The following is an 18,409-nucleotide window of genomic DNA, read 5'->3' on the forward strand; positions in this document are numbered from 1 at the left end:
CAGATATGATTTTTTTAAACAGTATAGTAAAATTCATAAATATGAAAATGATAATTTAATCTCCTTAAATTCAATGTGATGTTTGTAGAACAGTAACAAATATTTGAATTGCCACACTAAAAACATTACTTCTTGTGGTCAAAATCAGTGGAGTAAACTCACAATATTGACTCTGTCTTATAAATAGAATATAGATCTGAAATAGGTTAATAGAATATTCTGTATAAGATATCTCATAGATATTAAATGTTGTTGTTTTAAAGTGTAGCAATAATAATAATAATAATAATAATAATAATAATAATAATAATAATAATAATAATAATAATAATAATAATAATAATAATAATAATAATAATAATAATAATTACATATAATACAGAGCGTTCCGAAAAATGTATACACCTTAGGAGAAGAAGGAAATGTTTAAAAGTTTATACGAGACGATGTTAATTTACTTGAAATTAAGGTTATATTTTACACGTTTACAATTAATGTTCAACTTGATGGGCTCCAGCATTTTTACATTTCTGACATGTGAGTGCAAACTAGCTTTGCATCTTTAACTGTCAACAAAATTTGCGGTGAAATTCCTGCGCACGCTGCTTTAGTATCGTTTCAAAGGGTGCCTAATGTATCTGGTTAGTTGGGGTATAGTTTATCCTTTACTGTTAACCATAGGGGAAAATCTAGGCGGAATAAGATCTGGAAAGCGCAGAAGCTCGATCGTCCATCTGGGTTGTATCCAGTGGCCTGGTACATTGTCGGCAAAGTGTGGTCTTACATTTCTGTTATAATGCTGAGGGGAGCGCCATCTTGGTAATGAAATTTCATATTTCCTTTAATTCACGAATGTCCGGAGAAATGGAACCATTAAGCATTGTCAGATAGTCTTCACCAGTTACAGTAGCTTCAACTCGGAAAGGTACTATGAGCATCTTAGATGACAATCCACACCACATATTTACCCCAAACTAGAATATGATAGAAGCTCCAGATATCCCGAACTTATATCATATGTAACCTATCCCAAAGGTAATGTATGGAAATCCAATAATGTCTCACTTCCCTTCAAAACATAAGTTAACATCATTCTTGCAACACTATTTTTTATATTATTATTATTAAATCCCGCTTTTATTAGTCATCAATATTTAACTAATATAGAATAATCGACTCTGCCAATCACATTTGATGATTTTTGAATACTGTTTTATTAATCGTGATATTTCAGTAAGAAGCAAATGCGAAACTGTACATAAACTTGGTGCGAGCAGTCACGGGTTCGATTCCTGGTTGGGACACATGGTCGAAAAAGTGTAAAAAATTTTGCAGACCAGTTACTTTGAGTGATGTTTTCCTCATTCACACCAGGAAAATGCCTGGATATTACCGGTACCTAACATACAGATTACAGACTGCTTCCTTCCTTCCCCAATCCTTTCTTCCTTCTTTTTCCTCGGATAGTGTGCTCGCCGAGGGACATAATCTCTCATATACGTGATGGGCTAACATGGGCAGAGAAGCCGAAAGTCCAGAAATCTAATTAATAATCCTAATCTTATAAATATACCGTACTGTAAATTTTCATACATTGTCCCAGTGCTTTAATTTTAATGTTGGAGCCCTATCCCTACCCCTTCACATGCATATTCACAGGGTTTTCAACATTGAATGGGGTTTAGATTAGGTTTATATTAGGTCTGAATGAGGTTTATATTAGGTCTGAATATATTTAATTTCTTTACATATACCTAACTGTACTTAAACCATTTAATAATAGATACTACAATATTATAGTTTATCGAAAAAAAATGTCCAAAGACAAGCCATACACCAATCGATACATCTCATGGAACTGAAACAAAGGAAACATGCTTGAGCAAGGGCGCCCATCAGGGGGTAAGGTGGGGCGCTCGCCCCCCTTCCTAAGAGGAAATTCTACTTGGGAATATTGTAAACCCAATATAATTTTTACATTAGTTACAGCAAAATTTGAAACTATCTTTGAAACGTCGCATATACTTGCCCCCCCCCCCCTTGGAAACCACAACTTGGACGCCCTTGTGCTTGAGGGTTAATTTTCACTCGTATTTCTCAAGAAAATCGACAAATATGAACATCTTCAAAATTACATGCTTGAGGTTAAATTTTCATGCGCGTAGTTTCGAAAAAAATCGATAAAGATGAATACCTTCATTCAAAGTAACATGTTTGAGGTTAAATTTCATGCGCGTAGTTTTGAAAAAATCGACAAAAAATGAATACTTTCAATCAAAGTAATATGCTTGATGTGAGTACTGTGTTCCAAAAACCATGTGAACTGTACAGTTAAGTCGGTTTTCCGACCACGAAAACTACAAATTTGACACTAATCTCGGACATTTTGGTAATTTATTTTTCCATTCCTATCCTAGTGGGGACTAAACTTTCTGGTACATATTTTTACTGAAAGTAGTAGATATTTTCCTTCCAGTTTCAATAGAGTTTTGAGGTCAAAAGGAAACTTAATCTTGGGACGCTGATTCCATGTACAAAATTCACTTCTAAGTACCTATTACTTATCATTAAGTTTGGTCATCTAAGAACAACAGCTACTTTTGTAAAATATAGTTAATAATATTATTTTTTAAAAATTATAACTTTAATATTAATTTAATAATTATAAATGATTAATTTGATTGAATCATTTGTACTTATACAATATAACTAGCCTTTGGTTAGCTGGGGGTTCCGCCCCCAGACCCCCTCGTTTGCTCGGCCTACGGCCTCGTATCTCTTATGTATCATCCTTTCCATCAACAGTGAATTTCGTGCATTTGCTCTTCATGTTTCCTGAATTTGCCCAGCTGGGGACTTAGCCCCCACACCTCCTCCTTTGCTCGGCCTACGGCTTCGCACTTCTTAAACTCATAATTCTACCGAATTTCAGGTTTCTTTTCCTATTTCAACTATCTAAATGATAAGATTTTGTTTCAAAGAAAACGTCCATTTAAAGAGCATGGGAATTTCTTCATCCCCATTAGACCCCCTAAAAAATTTAAAATATTCACTTTTGGCAATTTTCATGCGGGTTAGTCTCAGAAGGCTAGAATTATGACAAATTTCATCATTATAATCCTGCCAGAAGTGACTAAACATTTTGGGGTGTAGAAGACGTCTCATATAAATAACATGGGGAAGATTTTTCAGTTCCCCATAAATTCACTCTAAGGTTGGAAATTTTTGTTTACTGATTTACTTATGGAATGCTAATGAAAACGTACAACTATGCCGAATTTCAAGTTCTTATTCCAATTCAAGTACCTAAAACATGAGATTATAAGTAAAAAAAAAAGACCCATTTAAATAACATGAGAAAATCCTTCATCCCCCCTTTAGAACCCCTTAGGTTAAAAATATTCACTTTTGACAAATTTCCTGTTGATTAGTCCTGGAAAGCTACAATCATACCGAATTTCAACTTTTTACATCAACCGGAAGTACCCCTTCAATTTATGTTACTTCATATGGTTTTATATATAGTTAAGATTTGTCAGCATAGGAGGTGCCACTATTCAGCTTAGCTACCCCGAAAACTATGGATTTCATACTAATATCAGTCGTTTTCTACATTATTTTTCATATCATCCCTTCTCACTCTACCCCTAGAGGTTCAAGGGGTGTCTTATCTGCACAGAGTTTTTTTTTTATATATGTATATATATAGATAGTATATTATGTGTGTTCCGAGTTCGGTTGTATTTACTCCAGATGTTCCAGAGTTATGCAGGAACACATATACATATATACACATAACTACATCCATTTTTATACATAATTGACTTGAGCCAAAAGGACAGATCAAGATAACTAAGGAAAATTGCATTTGAATAAATGAGTACTTGAAATCACAGAGATATGTATTAAAAAGCAACTATCTTCAATTAAAACTGGTTGTCAAAGGAATTCAAAAAGATATCACAAATTGAAAAAAAAATAAACGTTGAAAAATACCGACCGTATTTTTTGGTCACGGATAATAATAACATGAAACCAGAACCGAGACAAGGCTACAAACCTATTCATTTTAAGGCTAATTAAAATATTTATTTATTCTTCGCAATCTGTTTGAAACTTCAAAAAGTCTGGGAATGAACCACCAACACAAAAGTATCGGGTATTTAATAATACTAATGCTAATGACAATGTAAGAGATACAAAGCTTTGATTTTTTTTTTTTTCAATTTCGTTATTTCGCCAGTATCATATGTATTGTATATTATGAGAAAGCCCGTATATTGTGCTCAATTTAGAAGGAAAAATATCCGTTTGAAGAGAAGAAAATGGGGGGAGAAAAATAAATTATTTCTTTTGAAATTGAAAAGCAAAATACCCTTTTCCCCCTCTACAATAATGCTGGTTTATTTAGTTTTTTTTTTTTTTTTTTTTTTTTGGTATGTTTTAATGCGTGTAGATAGATACCTTACAAGTGCTATTATTAAGTGGGTTTTATAAGCAGAAAAATGTTTTGGATGCAGCTGTCAGGGGGCGGTTTTGATCACTGTCGGTGATAACAGAGCACGTCACGTATGATCAATAGAAAAGATGGGTTTTAACTCTCTATTTTATGAAAAAAGAGGGCAAAAGACAATTAAAACATAACTTGTAACATCACCAGATGATAATGTGTGGTCGCTTTTGAATTCACTCTCGGGTTACCTCCCATTATCTCTTGTAATATTTTATACTGAATTAAGGGCTTGGCCCTTTTTTCTTTATTGACATCTGTTTTTCTGTAATTTTTTTTACCACACACACACACACATACTCACGCACAGAGAGATAAATTAATGTTTCATACGAAACCTAAACGGAAATACACATTTTTAACATGGAAACCGAAATATTTGTAGATTTTTCCAGTAAAATTACAATGCATATTTGACAAATACGCTGTCACAATACTGTTGACAAATTACAATCACACATAATTCTATTGATACGATTAGTATTAAACAATGAATACGATTTCACTTCGCATTGTGAAACTACAGTATACTTCAAAAGTATGAGGGTTCTGTACTTCCAAACCGAACGTGGTAGATATTTTTCTTTCAGTTTTAACAGAGGGATGGGGGTCAAACAGAAACATATTCTGAGGATGCTGAATCCCATATACAAAACTTCACTTCTCGGTATCTACTATTTACCATTAAGTTTGGTCGTCTAAGAACAACAGCTAGTCTTGTAAAATATAATCAATAATATATATTTTTAAATTCTAACTTTAATATGAATTTAATAATTACAGAATTATTTTGATTGAATCATTTGTATTTGTATTATATCATTTGTCAGGAGCGGGGCTATGTAAAACGATATTTTCAGCTTAAAAGCGGAATGTGAACCACTGTAATGCATTAGTAGCATCGAAAATCAAACTCTGAACCTCACTTGTTCTAGTAATTAGATTATGTAGAAAATGAAATGAAATGAAATCTTTGAGTTTAACGTCCCACGGTTATGCTCTTTAGGCTAAGGGATACGATGATTAAGGCAAGTGAATAATGATGAAAGAATTGGTGGAATGAGAAAGAGGGAGGAAACGGTAGTACCCTGAGAAAACCTACCCGATAAAAATCCACCCCAAACTTTCTTGGTTGGGGATCAGAGGTACACGTTCTACCACTGAGCCACCGTGCCCCACTAGATTATGCAGAAGGAGAGTGATTTAAACATAGTGTTTTATAGGTAATTTCATTGTCGAATATTGTTTTAGTATATTTTTTGTATGTGTGCGAGAAGTAGGTCGACGTTACACTAATTATAACTTACGTATCAAATAATAATAATAATAATAAAGCCAACCAATCAGTAATAATATTGGATGAATAAGCAGAAAACAGTAGTATACCAAAATCAGCCATCTTAGATTTCTAGATTTCTACAGTGCTGAATTCATGAAACTATATGATGAGACCGAAAACAACACAATATGAAGTCGTTTGACCTTAAGACATGCATGTCGTTCTCTACTATGACTGTAAGAATAGTACATATCCTGGTCTTGTACTGTTCTTAGACTTACTGGCATTTTATGTTTTATCTTTTGCGTATCTTAGGTCTCAGGCAACTCGCGTCAGGGAATTTAACATTTGATAGCTATAGCAGACCCAGAAGAGTTGTTTAGAGGAGCGGGTCACCACTAGACGATTAATGTAGGCTTCAAATACTGTGTTTCATATTAAATCGTAATTAAAGCAGTGCAATAATTTACATACAGATCTGAAAGAGGTAGCCTTTGGGAGAGGTCACCCCCACTGGCCCTCTCCGTGGATCCTACAATGTTAGACAGGGATACTGGGTTGATGTAATTCGCTTAGTTTGATGTTTTAATTGGTGTTACATTATTTGGACATCAGCTGGCTATTGGGTATAGCAATTAGAGATAGAAGTTTTTCCAAAAGTGATAAGGGTATTCGAAGATATAAGAAACAATAAGCAGCCATTATTTAATGTATCAGAATGCAGAATGTTTGTTTACGACAATAATCTTCAAAGATATGTCAAAAGTTACCAGTACATTGATACATTGTCTTCGAATACTTTGAAGATGATGAAGAGCATTGCTCACACTGAGAAAAAAAAATGTAGGTGGCGTATTTAAAAAGATAGGTTACATGCGTAATTCCTCTAGTTTTTGGACTTAACGTACAGCGGACGTATAACTGAAAACACACGTTTTATAATACTTTCCGTATAAGTATTCCATCTATACGTACTTTTCATATGAAACAATATAGGCGGTCATGATCTCACATACAAATGGACATACATAACATATAGCTGAGGAATGTAACATAAGTATATGTATGTGATATACGGAAAACTGTTAAATGTCAGACATCCTGCAAAGGCATGATGTAACATCTAAGTGCAGTGCGTATGTAGCATATGGATAACGTATGCTCCGTATTGATTTCTGTAGTAAGCAAGAGGATTCCGTATATTTGTATAATATACCGCTGTCCGGAGAACGGATTTTTCTCAGTGCAGCAGCTCATAAAAACTGACCGAGTCTACACAGAACCAGTGACTAGCATTTTTTTAAAGGCAGGACTACCGAGTTTGATCGCCTAATAGTCGCACTTTTTGTACCAATTTTTTAATGTGAAAATCCAACTGCGACTATTACGCGAGGAAAGCTGCCATTCAATTATCGCTATGATCAAAACCGTTTTGAATTTTAATACATACAGCATTGTGTCAACTTAAAATGAAGGGTGAAAGTAGGTTCCCTGATCTCTGTTGACAAATAGGTCACGATATTAGTTATCAGTAAACATGAAAAGTTCTTTTGCTCGGATTCGCGCAAGATAAACAATTTCGAAGGAAGTCTCGTTCACAAAGATAAAAATCCCGTAAACTGCGACTTTTATGCGGAGAAATTTTTTGGCGAATATTTTTACTTCAAACTTAAGTTGCGACTATTATGCGAAGGCTACTATTCCTTGGGATCTTCACAGTTAAATATTTCCTGTACCAAAATTTCTTAAATTGTTGGATTGGACTACTTTATTATTATTATTATTGGCCACCTTGATGTACTTCACCAGCTCACCAGACATCACTCATTTTTGGGGACTTTTTCTCGTAGGACACTGTTTAAAGAAACAGAAATAGTTATTTTGCTTGCTTCAACATCCATATAAATTTTATTGAAATTTATTCATCTCAAAACATAATTAAGTCGCTAAGTTGGTAGCATTCGTCATTACTCAGGCCCACACGCTTCAATGTTTGTTGTCTATCAATTTACTAAATTTCTCAATATTATATATAGTCTATATGTACTTATTTGTGTGATTTAAAGGTAGTGCTCCCTGTAGGAATAATCCCTTAATTTAAGGAGGCCAGCATGATACCACATTTTTTTTCTCTTTCAGTTTAGGTGCTCCAGGACACCAATTTTACTTTTATTTTTTCCCCTTTTTCTTTTTGAGAAGAAATATTATAGTGTTAACATTGAGGGTTGGCCTACACGTCCTCCTCTACACCAGGTGGTCGAAAAGAAGTGGAGGCCCTTCTCCCCTCCTCCTCCATACTAAAAACTTAACTTGATCAGCAAAATAGCCTAGCAAAAGCTGGAGGCCCTACAGGGACCTTCCTAGCTTTCTTCTGTCTTTATTTTCCAGCGAGTGAGAACGAACTACAGTTGAGTTCGATAGTAGCGGCCCCAGGCGGGGATTTTTTTCTATCTTCTTTATTTTGTGGGAGAGCTCCAGTTAGCCAAGACCTCCATCGAAGAAGCGCCTTAGACAAACAACCACAGACAAGATCCACAAGAAAGAAGCATTCGTTCCCCTACGACCCGCACTTCTTCTTAATCTTTCGAATGAAGCAGACAGAGAAAGAAGGGATTCGCCGTCGAATGCAATGAGTTGGAAAACTCTTGCATTGTTCCTTATTTGGGGTGGTATTCACCGAATTCTGCCCTCCACGTTTCATCGTTCCCTTTCATGCTTTCTCTTTCTGCCTACATACTTACAGAAACACTCACATACACACTATTATTCATATATATATATATATAAATTTCCGAAAACAGGAAAAAGCTTGTGGATCTTCGTGAGTAGTCTGGAGAAATAATGAATAAATGAATCTAAACATGAAGGTGAGAAGAATACTTGCTTGCGGAAATAAATAATATCCTTGGCACATAGGACTAAATAACTACCTCCAATGTAGTGATTATTATCCATTGACGTAAGAGTATTTATTTCTTAAGGTGTTTATGTTTCAAAAATTTCTGCAATTCAAATTGTAGCGACAAACAGCGGCATTTCACCGTGAAGATTTTATTTGTACTTAATTTTTTTTAAAAAAAAGTAATTTGGAGGAATTAAATTTCAAATTGTCATAGTTTAAGAGTTGATATCGTTAAATATACAAATACAAAAACACAAAGACATATTCAACAAGAATTTTAGGAACGATCCAAGAAAAATGCATGAAAACATTGCGATCTTGATCAATAATTAGTTTTTGTATCAGGGGCCACATAATTTTTTTTATTTTTTTTTTTTTTAACGGGTTCTAAATCGAGTTTTCGCATTTTCTACGAAATAAGTACATCTTCCTGGATTAAGTGATAGTTTGGGTTTGGCTACACTATATGTAGTTCTCCAGATATAATGCGTACAAGAAAATTTTTGATTGAAAAATATTGGATCTTTAAATCCAAAAAATGTTCATCTTTTGTTAAAATGAAGATGGTTAATTCTACAGGGTGGCCCAAACGTATGGATACAGTCGCGTACTGATCGGTTTATGACATGTTATATCATTTACTTATTGTTATCCATACAGGTATTGACTTAGTTTCTTCATGATTTGTTTTTAATTTCTTTTCACTTATGCCTTGAGCTCAGAATAGACCGAAGCAAATAATTTCATTATCTTAATAAATTAAAATGTCATACTTGATCGATCTGGTCTGTATACCTAAGTACTTTTGGTACACCCTGCATAATTCGGATAATATATTTTAGATCTTACACTGTGATGTTCCTACTGCTTTCAATGTTTTATCTGGTCTAAGAAATTAAGTTACTGGGATAGTTCAGAAATCTATTACTTGGAATCATTGGTTGATGAGGTTTGCGATAGTGGCAACAATTGAGGCTCCCATTGCATAAGGGATTCAATTCCAATTCTATATTTAATATCTTTACGATGTTTCTTTCAGAGTTTAAAGGATTCATGTTCAGGCATTATAAATAACTCCTTATAATGTAAAAACAGAATTCACTTTTCCATGTATTTAAACGGAGCGTGTTTTCTCACAACTTTGTTATTGTACTTGTATTCCTTGTGCTCTGAACTCTCTAATTGTAAAATTGAGTAAAGGTTTTAATGTACACTTGACGAAATATACGTAGAAAATGAAGTAACAGTTCTTATATTTTTAAGAATAGTATAAGATTCACCGTATTCCAAGCTGATTCATTGACATCCTAAGTGAATATTCAATGAAATTGATTTTGCTGGATACAGATTGATTTGATAACAAATATAAAGATGATAATGTTAACATTAAGTGTCCGATGTTCGATAGTCTCTATAAATATGTATTTATAGAGCAGAAGTAGCGGATTCCAGTCAAGAAAATCAACGGGAAAGGTTCATGATGTGCTAACCGTAGGGCCTATACCTTCTAAACTCAAGGCAACTTTAAAGGAGCGCTAATAATCAAAGGAGCGCTAATAATACCACATGCATCATAATTATCTTTCCTTTGTACGGTATTTTGGAAAGAGCAACAAACTTCAAAATAATAATTAAGTCAAATTCGAAACATGAATATTCAAACTTTGTCCAAAGATAAGTTGAATCAATAATCAAAACATAATTCATACAGTTTTAAATATTTTGTTTTTCTCATCGCTGGGAGTATGTTTTTCAAGGTTAACATTAAGTACTGTCAAAAATGAAAGAAAGAAACAAAGAAGAAGAGCGATTAAAGTAGAGAATATGAATATCTCATGCAAGAAGTCCAGTTGGGTAAGATTCGAAACTAGGAGAAGCAATTAGAAGAAAAGTTATTTAGAGACGGTTGAGGGAGAGTTTAACTCTTTTCAGTATCCGAAAAAGAATGTACCCTTTTCAAAAAAATATTTAGGGCCCCTTAATGGGATATTAGAATCTTCTATATACCAAAAACAAAGTAATATCAAAGTTTTTTTTTTATCTACCTTACAAAGATTCAATATGGGTATCATTCGTGACATCAATATGGGTATCATTCGTGACACGACAGGTATCTAGTCGATAGTCCATTTCCTTCCATGCTCGAATCAATATGTCTCTTGTACCGGCAGCAAAGGATTCTGTGATCCGCTCTCGCATCTCTGTCAGATCTCGACGGGATTGTGAGACAAAGACGCGCTCTTTAGCAAAGTTCCATAAAAAGTCACATGATGTCATGTCTGGAGGCCTCGGCTGCCATTGCAACAACGCTTAATCATCAGGATCAATGCGACCAGGTATCTTTACGATTTCTATGGTGGACTAAAGACATTATATGGATTCAATGTGGGCGCCGTATGTGACGCGACTAAATACCTGCGGAAATCTAGCTCCTGCCAGACTTTGGTTAGCATATCTGGTGTGACCAATGTTGTTGCTTCTTGAATTCTGATTTGCAGTACATCTAGGTTCTGTGGAAGGGGAAGCACGTAAAGACTGTCTTTTATAAGAAAAAAAAAATCCAGAGAGAGGTTAAATCTGGGGATCTGGTAAGCCATTTCAGAAGAGGTTGTCCAAAGGACCTGTTCTTCATATCCAACATTGTAGCAGGACCTCATTAAGATATGAACGAACCTGACAGTGATAATGAAGTGATACGCCATCCATTAACAGAGCCCTTATTCATTTGCGGAAATAACAAAAGCGAGATCATATCCAGGTAAGACATGCCAGTTACAGAGTCCTTTGCAATAAATAAATAAATAAATAAATAAATAAATAAAAATCTCGTAGAGCTTTTGTTGTGATGTGGCAGAAAAAACGTTGAGCTTTGGGGAATCTCGTTCAAATTCAATTATTCTGCGTGCATTGTCTGTTCGCCAAATTGGTATGAAATATAGCTTTGTTACTATGGTCAAACATACTTTCACCATCAATTATCTCTCGAAAATGATGTGCAAATTGAAAGTTTTTCTTTATCGCAAGGTTTCAGCTTCTAATAAAGTTAATACTTGTATGGCTTCATGTGTAGGAGTTTCTTTACAACTCTCCATACGATCTAGTGAGATATTCTTAGCTCATGGGACGCTCTACATACAGACCTGGTCTTGCACTCATTTGGAAGATCTCCCTTAAATGTTCGACACGTTCTTCAGGTACAGCAGGGCGTCCAGATATTTTCGGGGGACATAAACAACCCATTGTGATAAATTGTTCGTTCCATTTCTTGATAGACTTCCGGGAGGGTGCTTTCTTACCTTATTTAATTCAAACCAAACGTTGCACTTGCACATAACACTGTTATCTTCCAAATTTCAACACACAGAATGACTTCTAAGCACTAAAAAATGCCATTATTACAGCTTTGATGACCAACACCTCTGGTGGTCAAATTGAAAACTACACAAACCTGAAATTTATATATATATATATATATATATATGAGAGTAAGTCAATAAGTTACGATATATTTTTCTATTTCTTTTCAGATTGGCTCTACGGCATACTGTGCTCACCAGACGCTAGGGGTCACCGTTGACTTTGTCTGTGTTAGGCTGGAGCGTTATCACCTCAGGCCGCTCTTGGAAAGTAAAGATGGTCGTGTAACTCTTTATGTACACCAAAGAAGAACAGCGTTCTGTCATCCGTTTTTTGTGGTCTGAAAGTATACCCGGAGCGGAAATTCATAAAACTTTTAGCACAATATCGGGACAATGTGTTGCCACAGCAAGGTGTTTACCAGTGGATTGAACAGTTCAAAAGTGGTTCAACTAGCATAAAGAATGAGGAAGGAGCAGACCGTCCAGCTGCATCAACAACTGAGTGATGACATTATTGAATGAATCGTGCCTTGATTCTGAATAACAGACGAGTGATTATTGATGAAGTGATAATTCATATGCTGATTAGTAATTTTCCTGTACATTTATGGGTCTGTGAAACTATGCTCATTGTTTTACTCTTCCGGTTAACTCCTTTCACAACCAGCCGTCGAAAATATCTTACCAATGTTGAGTACCTACTTCATTTTAAATTTTATCTCGTTGATTTAAATCATCCTCGTCATCACTATAGTTATTTTGTCATTATTTCAGGTCATTTGCCACAACTGAGAATATTCCATACAACCACTGTCTTTAACTAACTCCTTAGTCCTGATCAATGGCTTAACCATTGGGGAGGGGGGGGGGAGTCCAGCACTTCAAAACTTCCTAACTCAACATACATTTGTACACTGTCTCAATAAATCTATAATTGTTTAACAGAGAAATGATTAATGTACCATGAAAACTACATTTGTTCCCTTTCTCTTATAGAAACGTTCTAATTCTATCACTTTATATATACATACATACATATATATATATATATATATAGGTGGAATTATTTTACAATTACTTAACGTCTTTTCGGTGCAGAATAATACCCGTTCAATACGATTACGTGTTGTTTGCCAAGACTCGATTTTTGTGTTGTTTGCCACGGCATTGTTCTCTCTTATTAATCTTATATTATAATCGTGAAGGTTTGTATATACAAAATCGACTCATAAACTGAGAGTTGCCAGAAGACTATATTATAACAATCAAATCTATTATATTTATAAGCAGAATATATACAATATAAACGGTCCCAAATACGGTCACTGCTTCTTTTTTGTAACCATAGTTTTGAGTATTTATTCGACATTTCTCTCCAAAGGTATTTTAAGAGTGTTTTAGTTTATTCTCAAAATTTAAATTATATCTGAATGTTTCATTTCATATTCTCTGACTTTGACCGTTAGCTATTTTAGTGGATTTATATTTTTGCTCGTTTGACATTAGACACTACTCGATCGCTTATTAGGAGCTCCTTCGTGGCTAAGCGGTTAGCGTACGTGTCTTTGGCGTGGGAGACCCGGGTTCGATTCCCGGCGGGAGCTCATGTGGTTCGGATTACACATTAATCAGTAGGTCCACGTCTTATATAGCCTCGTTGATGAAAAGGACGTTAAACTCAAACTCAACTCGATAGCTTATAAATTTATGTTTTAATGAGTTTGTATAGTCTAATTCTATTGAGATATAGGCTACGGGGTGGCTCAGTGGTAGAACTTTACCTCTGGGGCGCAGGGGCCCTGGTTCAATCCCTGCTCGCTCCAAGTGGACTTTGTGATGGACAAACACCGTATGCGTAGGTTTTCTCGGGGTTCTCCCGTTCCTTCCACTTTTTTCATTTCACCATTACATTCATCTCCCACCATCACTGTCTCCATTAGCCTAGCCAGCATAACTATGGGACGTAAAACTGAAAGATTTCATTTCATTTTCTAATGAGATATACGCAAAAGTCACTTTGCGCGAGCTGGAATCTAACCGGAGACCTCAACTACCAGAGGTGAATGCTTTACCATTGAGCCACCTTTGCCTCTACATACTTAATAGTTCAGGCGGTCACAAATAGGAGAAGTTACAAAATGTCGACTGTAACATATGTACATATGTTAATTTACGAACCTCGAAGTTGATGCCATAGCCCTTCTGCTATTTCTAACAGTTTCTAATATCCCACAGCACGCTTTCTATAGACTTAATATACTATAGAGTGTAATTTATGCACTCAGAAGCATAAAATTGAGTGATGATTATAACTTCATATCATATTTGGTTCATAATCCTAGGCGGCTCCTATAAGAATCCAGAATGCTTTGTAATGGACAAACACCGTGTGCGTGAGTTTTCTCGTTCTTCTGTTTCCCCCACTTTCTTCAATACACAATTTTTCATTCATTCTCATCATCATCACATCCTTTAGCTTACACGACATAAGCGTGGGACATAACACTGAAATATTTCATTTCTTTTTTTTTTAAATATATAGAAAATATAATCCAGCTCTTTAATCGCGTAGCATAACAAAAAAAAAAAATATTACGTAACAGGAAGTTATACTAAGAACTCCAATTATATCAGTTATATAAATGAGAAAATGCAATTATATCAATTTGCTAAGCTATTGTGATATTAATGGTGTTTTGTGTTCATTTGTTTGGAGCTTAACGTTGTTTTTCAGGAGCGAGTTTAGTGAGGCCTCTCTCGTCCCTAACACTTACCACTTAATCCAGGGAATCGTAAACAGAGGTGCCTGGCAACCCTTTCTTTTTATCCGTGTGTGTGTGAATCTTCATGATAATGAGACCTTATAAGATCGAAATGCGAATACTGTGGCAAAATCGTGGCAAACAACACGCCACCTACGTACTGACTTGTAACATTTGGCCTCCTGAAAGCTTGGACCCTGTGCTACAATAATTTCTGGGTGCACGCCTGGTCCTGATAAAAACCAATTATCTGGTTTTATCCTATCCATAGAGTCGCCTCCTTCTTTCTCCTGTCACCTTACTTTCTAGCACGTAAAGTACAGGACAAAAATAAACTATCAAAATCACCTTTAGTGACGTGCGTTGTTCGTCGTTTATTTTTGTCCCATACTATACACTGTAAAAAAACGTTGTGTTATTTCAACGACATGCCTATGTGTTAACACGATTGTGTTAAAATATAACACAAACAGGTGGTTAGAACAACTCACTCTCCATTTGGAGTTGTGTGTCAAATGCCGGTAGTTGAAATGACACACAGCCTGTGTGTTAAATTAACACAAGTGCAGAATTTTAGGTGTTGTTTTCTGCGTGATTGCCAAATATGTGGGGCATCTAACTATAAAGGCTTATGAATTGAAGCTACAGACAAACACAGTATTAAGAAATACTTAAATCCAGGTATACGCAAAATTTCAACATGCAAACCGTGCGATGTGTTTTCAATTGTTTTATATAATGTTTCTGAAGAAATATGTCAACAGCAAGAAACAACATCGTATTACTGTGTCACTTCTACACTGCACTAGAGCTCACCAGTCAACGCCAGGGACTGTGCTTCAAAAATGGCGGAAAACAAGTAGAATCACGATTGAGAGGCAAACATATATTATAAGGATATAGGTAAGAGTTTCTTATCGTTCTTGAACAAGATGTTGGTGAAGGTTGTGTTTCGCACCATCAAGAAATACTTCACAATAAATGTTGGGAAGGACGAGGAAAATTTTTATGAAGATTTTCTATATGAAGTATTCTGTAGTTTACTATTCTTATTTTAAAATTAGAATCTTCGGTAAGCGTAAGCATGCACACCACATGGTTTTTCAACATAGAAAAAATGGTTACATAAACACCACACACGGAGTTATTTCAACACCGAAATAGGTGTCGTAGTAACACAGAAGTGGAGTCGAACTAACACTAAAAACTGTGTTAATCTGGTGGTCTGACCTTGAATTTTAACACAGGGAGTGTTGAATTAACACCAAAACGGACCTTGAATTATGGCACAGATTGTGTGTTGAAATAATAATAAAATGATGTTGAAGTAACACAGGGACTGTGTTATATTCATACTTGACATGGTTTGGTGTAATATTAACACAAAATAATTAACACACTACACACTGTGTTACTTTCTTCGTGTTGGTGTAACACCACCACAAGTAACAGTCAACACTTTTCTTCATACTACCGACCCTGACATGGTGTCGAATCAACACCGAAAATATTAACACAGATCCGTATTTAACACCGATCAACACCAGTTGTGTGTTAAAGACGTAACACTCACTCTGGTTAAACGCCAACACCGCGGGGTCTGTGTTGAACTAACACTGCATAGTGGTAATCATGCTGGGACCACTGCCCTGTGTTAAAATTGAGTTGAATTAACACAACCATTTTTTACTGTGTACCTTTCTTTTTCAATGTGAATTTGCATTAAATATGTAAATTTAATACAGCTTACATTAAATTTGATTGTTGAATACAGTATTAAAATTATATATAACAAGTGCCAGTGTCACTGTACACCACGTAAAGAAGGTTCGTTTGTATGGCGCGAGATATATTCCAAATTAACATTGAAAACGGAGGTGTTGTTATATTTATACCATTTCCGGGGTTAGTAGAGTTTATAGGCGACATTGATCACTAATAGCGGGAAATGGTTTTATGCATTCAACTAAGAGCCCCAGATATATACTCTATTTTCAGTCTAATCTCTCTATTATTCTCTGTACAAAAAGAGCTGGCTTCTGAGAGTTGAGTAGAACGTGCGGAGTATTGGTGGGCTGTTGTCAAAGGTTCTGCAACAGACACAGCAGTTCTGGCGACAAATTAGGACATTTAAGAAGTCAAAATTTTATAATCGTAAAAAAATAAAGGAGCGTACGATTTCCAAATAACAACAATAATAGTACTTGGAATATTGATCTGTCAGAGGCCAGTTCTTGTTGCACACACACAAAAAAAAAAAAAAAAAAAAAAACGGAAGTAGTAGATCTCTACTACTACCACTTCCCATTTCAATATTAATTGAAAAAATTATCAAGGCCATGTAAACCAAAGTATATCACTTAGTGTACACGCGACCTGTCATAGGGGATGCACACAAGACAAGATTTGAGGCTGTCTCTTCTAGAAAATGTGCTGTAAAAGTGATGTCTCGACTCAAAAAAATGTATCTTTCTCTATTGGAAGAGCTGTCTCAACTCGAATTTGTCAGAAAAATTATGTCTTGTCTCGTCTCGTGCGCATCCCTAGGTTACTTACTATGTTAGATATTTCATATTTGTATGCTTTGTCATATACCGTAAAGTTTAGAAAATTAATATTAGTATGTGACAACTTTATACAGTTGTCGTTCTATTTGTTGAACTTACTGGATGATAATAATCGATATTTTAGGAATGTAAATGAAAGAAAAATACTGAAGAGGAATGCGTGGACAAAAACGAATATAGAGCTACGAATTTTCTTATCTTTTTAAGCGACTTATTATCACAGTTACATAATTCAGTAAGTTGAGAAAGGACTTTTGCATGTTTGTGGATTGAAGTACATGTCTCACAAATGAGTTCGAAAAATAGATCTATACCTTAAGAATGCACAGATAGGAAGTATTATGTAAGTATGTACATAAACCAATGAAATATATGTTCCATGAAAAGCGTAACAAAAATTCTATCATGGGCGGTTTCACACGCTCTCAAGTTCGTATAATTTCTGAACTTTTCTCTAATTTGTTAATATCGTATCTGCTTATTTTATATATATATATATATATCTTCTTGATCGAGTCGGGGAGTGGTTAAAATTTGCCAATCCTCTTTTATGTGCAAACCAAATCCTGTTATAGAGTCAGCTTTTTTTTTTTTTTTTTTTTTTTGTCTCGTACTTTACGTGTATCATTTTAGGCATTTTTCACATTAATTCAATGATTTTTGTTATTGTCATAAATAAAACAGAAGTATAAGTTAATAACGACTGTTTACATTTCTCTTTTCTTTTTCAAAAAGAAAAACAGTAATTTATAATGGTAACTAAATTTTAGGCAATAGAGGTCATCATCATTGAGGGAGAGGGGGTCGGCAAGATTGTTCACCGAAATAAGGAGACTTTTATGTCTTTTCGTGCTATATATATATATCAACTTAGGGGGAAATTGCCACCCATTGCCCTCCCAAAATGACCGGACTAGAAAAGATATTTCAAAAATATTTAGGAAAAACGGTTGTAAAAGCCATCTAAATTTATTTCTGGAAATATTTCGTCTTCATACTAATGCAGGGTGAGTGCGAAGAGTTGAATTCG

General features: G+C 35.0%; 1 long non-coding RNA gene across 5 annotated transcripts in view; it reads left to right on the forward strand.

Annotated features, from left to right (window-relative positions):
- Positions 1-17,098, forward strand: part of LOC145693159 (uncharacterized) — a 300,592-nt gene extending 283,494 nt beyond the window's left edge. For all 5 annotated transcript variants that reach the window (XR_014132717.1, XR_014132719.1, XR_014132716.1 and 2 more), the window contains exon 5: positions 12,219-17,098. This is a non-coding gene — a long non-coding RNA (uncharacterized LOC145693159). The remainder of the gene's footprint in view (positions 1-12,218) is intronic.
- The last annotated feature ends 1,311 nt before the right edge of the window (positions 17,099-18,409 follow it).

This window comes from Thermobia domestica, chromosome 8 (genome assembly GCF_964235325.1).
Source record: "Thermobia domestica chromosome 8, izTheDome1.hap1.1, whole genome shotgun sequence".
Lineage (NCBI taxonomy): Eukaryota > Metazoa > Arthropoda > Insecta > Zygentoma > Lepismatidae > Thermobia > Thermobia domestica.